Source organism: Adiantum capillus-veneris, chromosome 28 (assembly GCF_014529385.1).
Source record: "Adiantum capillus-veneris isolate H3 chromosome 28, ASM1452938v2, whole genome shotgun sequence".
NCBI lineage: Eukaryota > Viridiplantae > Streptophyta > Polypodiopsida > Polypodiales > Pteridaceae > Adiantum > Adiantum capillus-veneris.
In genome coordinates, this window is record NC_140958.1 from 795,168 (window position 1) to 799,610 (window position 4,443).

At 42.5% G+C, this 4,443-nt stretch overlaps 1 pseudogene; it reads right to left on the minus strand.

Moving 5' to 3' along the window:
* Positions 1-920: 920 nt before the first annotated feature.
* On the minus strand, positions 921-2,990 carry LOC147419969 (putative protein S-acyltransferase 7; annotated as a pseudogene).
* Between the last annotated feature and the right edge of the window lie 1,453 nt (positions 2,991-4,443).

A 4,443-nucleotide genomic window follows, 5' to 3' on the forward strand; every position in this document is an offset into this window, starting at 1 on the left:
CAAACTTTAATCTCCATACTTCTACACAATATGAAGTATAACTAGATATGTTGTAACAACCAAGTAACCGAAAGATGATAGAACTGTTGATGAGACTGGCTACCAACACTCTTCTGCTCGTCTCTTCATTCATCAAGCCTCCCATCCCATATTGCCCAACCATCACCACCCAGTAGCCGTCCACAATGCTTAGAGTTGTCGGCAGATTCTGCTATTGCTTGCAGCAGCTGTAAATAGGCCAACATCATCCCCGTAGCCTGCTTTGGACAGGATGTGCCTAATTAGAAATCTCTCTCTCTCTCTCTCTCTCTCTCTCTCTCTCTCTCTCTCTCTCTCTCTCTCTCTCTCTCTCTCTCTCTCTCTCTCTCTCTCTCTCTCTCTCTCTCTCTCTCTCTCTCTCTCTCTCTCTTTGAAGACAAATTGTTGTTACCGAGCCTATCTCCATAACATCAGATTTGAATCCCCTTCTTGTAGAGTACATACAAATTTAACTAGCTATGAAACTGATGTATCAATGTAGTTACTAGCCATAATAACATTGGAGGACAGTAAGAAACCCTTTCAATTGACATCAAACTGCACAAACAATTTTCTATGTCCATCGCACATTGTCTACATGTGTGTTTTTGCCTGAATAGCAGGTGGAAATCTATGAACATGTACTAGCATTTCAGGTAATGCCTCCATAGAATGAGTGAGAGAACCACCTTCTTCCATGCAACCGTAGGAAGAATGATCCCGACATTTTATAAAATCATTCTCATATATGTACCTTATTTTTTTACTAGAACTCCCATAGGTCTGATGAATAACACTCATTTCTTGAACAAAAGCATCAAGAGCAGTAGGCATCCAGGGGACTTTCGCCCTAATCTCAATGTTAACTTTTCTCGTCACCATGGTCAGAAGCATCATCAACTTCATTTGGTTTTGTCTGAAGCTTCAACTTGTGCACGAAAATCTATCTTGGACATTCCAAAACTTGAGTAAAGAATGTCCCTCATGTTAGGAAAAACTCCTTGATCATAAGGATTTTCCTTCTTGTCGTAGCGATAGCGGAAGTTTTCATAAGTCGTTCGTCCAATGCATTGTCCAGCCCATGGGCAATGATGGTCAATGTGATCCACACAAATATTGTAGATAGAGCAATGTGAGCAACGGGGAGGACTGTATAGCATGCAGGTGTCACAACACTTGATTTTCACAGCCATCCCATTCACAATCGCATCCTTTGTTTGCGGAAGCCTTCGCCTTGGTGTTTTCCTGCCACTCCACTCGGATGATGAGTAGCATTCTTCCTCTAGTTTAGGCGGATATTTATTACGTGGAATTATACCAGGGTCCCTACCGGATGTCAGCAAGAGAAAAACTAAGACACCAGATGTAAACGCTAATGTAACCACCAGGATTGATATACCACCAAAGTGTGAAAAATCTTTCACAAGGTGCCTTCCGACAAAAATTCCAAACACCAATAAAGGGACTAGGATGAGAACCAAAGTCAATAGCAACAATGCAACATCAGGCCCAAAAATCAGCCTTTCGCCAAATAGGAACCTATTGCTACCCTTCCAAGTCTAATAGACATGCTTAACATCAATTGAAGTTTTGGTAGGGCTGGGCAGCCTTTGAACGTCTACTGTGATCTTGTTTGCATATCCATTCTGCAAACATCAAGCAGAACCTTGTCCTGCTAACTCTCCGAAGTGGGAATTTTTGCACGAAGAGGCTGTGTCCCGTGCATCAAGCCCTGTCCAACAGCGACATGCATTCATCTTAACAAGATTCCCTTTGAAAAACGCCCGAAAACTTCATTAAGAAGTCAGATATGCAAGCGATAACTAAGCTGGAGCTGTGTGGGATATGTGTGAGCACTGATACAATGGGTGCCTAATACGAGAGAGAGAGAGAGAGAGAGAGAGAGAGATACCTTTAAGTAAACCTAAAAAAATTTAGACTTTCCCAAAGCTTGAAGCAATCATCTATCGTGACCGGAACAATAGCAACAAATAAGTCGATTGATGCTTTGTCTGCTTCAAAACCGTAGTGCTCTAACACAATTTCCACAAGTGTCTCCCAGCCAGACTCAGAGTGATACCTGGAAATGCCAAAACACCATCAGCTTGGACAAAAAGAATGATGCTCATGAGTACTCAGAACCTTCTAGTCCACTTTTCATCTAAGAATGCAGAATAAGAAGCTGATACCTAATTCATATACCTTGGATAATACCACAAAAGGGGCATATGTCAGAAATTGTGGAATATGAAAGATGAGGTTTCTATGTTACACAATTCATACACTGGTCAATGTTGCACAGGAAAAGGATATATTTCTACAACCTAGAATCCATAATCTGCTGTGAGCACATGTAGAGGCTACCAAGAGGTCCTTCATCCTCTTCTTCTTAGTCATAACAATCTAATAGAAACTACAGTCTAGGATAATGAAACATAGCAACCATTAACATGCACATCAAAAACCTCAGTGAGAAAAAGTACCCTAAAAAAACATCCGACAGTAGAATAATTATGAAGGCTTTTCCAGTATCTGAAACATTTGTAAATAGTCCATTTCCTGTTAACCGCATGACTGCTACCTGTATAAAATGTCATCATAGAGTTGCATTACCTGCGAACAGCTCTGCATGTTTTGTATGTTAACACAATGGAAGCTTATATCAAAATAGAGCACAACCTTACCGTATCTGGATTAAAGACCAAGAGTATACGTTTCCAAATCCTTCCTATTCTCTAGCCGTAGCTCATCTCTTAGTTCTATGCTAAAACAAAGGCCACACCCAGCTTAAGCCATGCATTACAATGCAAACTTCACAGATGGAAAAATCTCAGCCTTTGAAATCACAAACGAGTAAAAGAGAAAATGCTTATAGCATACGCTTTGTCTCGGATATGCTCTAGAAGTTCTTCATCGTTCAGTGGAGAAGCTTTTCCGATTGCTGCCTCAAATTGAACTTGCTGCCGTTCCATCTTCAGAGTCTCGACCAAGTTGAGCTTTTGCTATCGTCTTGCAACCATTCCATCTCTCTCTCTCTCTCTCTCTCTCTCTCTCTCTCTCTCTCTCTCTCTCTCTCTCTCTCTCTCTCTCTCTCTCTCTCTCTCTCTCTCTCTCTCTCTCTCTCTCTCTCTCTCTCTCTCTCTCTCTCTCGTGTGAGGTTAACATACTCGGGAAATTCCCTTGCTATGCTTGTTGCTTGCCCGCTCCATCATTTCTCCCCTGCACAGAAAGCGACCTGGTTTGCAACGTTCTGCTGGAAAAATCCACCGTCTGATTCGAAGACCGGCGGAAAAATCCTTGATTGAATTTTGAGATGGAACTACCTAGTATCCTTCCACTGAACCCGCTTCCGTTTACCCTTTTGCCTGGATGGCATCTGAGAAGTCCCCATGCCAGCATTCTCCTGCTGAATGAGCCGGTAAATGGCCTCCTACTCAAGCTAGTCCCACCTTTCTGTGGTCATCTCGATTTCATAGGGCGTGAGAGGATGATAAGTTTTGGTGTCGTGATCATAGAGCGTGCGTCTGCCTTTGGTGAGCCGAGTTCTGGCTAGTTTGTGACAATGCGAGGCTGTATGGATCCATCCTTCTCGAAGGGGCTGATTTTTTTTGATCCGAGCTTCAAAAAGAATCTCAACCATCTCTATGTACTGTGGTCCTAGGCCTGGTTTAGCCGTAATGTTCTTTTCAGGCAGTTTAGAGGACTCAACAGTGAGTTGCAGTAGTTGGTTGGTGATCTTAGTGAGGCCTTTGATCTGAATTTTCCACCGGCCCATACACAGTTTAATCCTCTGCACCTCATCTCTCAACTTCTGGAGATCATTCAGTTGGAGAGCGTCCTTGAACAGTGTTTGCCAGGTTTTCCATTCCACAGTCAATCGCTCATACCAATCCTGAAGATCATCAGTAATCTTGAAATATGTGAACCGATCAACCGGTTCTAGATGTTGAGGGTAAAGTGCTGGAAAAAATCTTGGCAATTCTGCCTCTCTTGCTGGTAAAGCATGCAAGAGAACTGGGGAATCAAGCACAAATTCCAAGTAGTAAAGGAAAGCCTTGTTCTCTTGCTGCATCATCTTTTTGGTTATTTTAACCAGCTGAAACAGTCGCCAGAGAGTACTATCCTATTCTCCCACTGACATTCGAGTTTGAGGTCCTTTGCTGGTGGTAGTTGGTCTTCAAGAATAGCTCGCACCCTTTGGTCAGAACTCCCCTATCAATCTGCATTTACACTAAGACCTCTTTCAATTGATTCCGGACATCCTTCATGCATTTATATGTCGGCTTGTTCCCCAGCAACAGCTTTAATTCAATGGCCAAAGAGCGACAATTTGCAATAGACTACCGTTGCCAATGTGGATTGGTTACTCTCTCTTCAGTAGTTAGTATCCATTCATGCACCCTTTCTAACATTTGTATATACTGG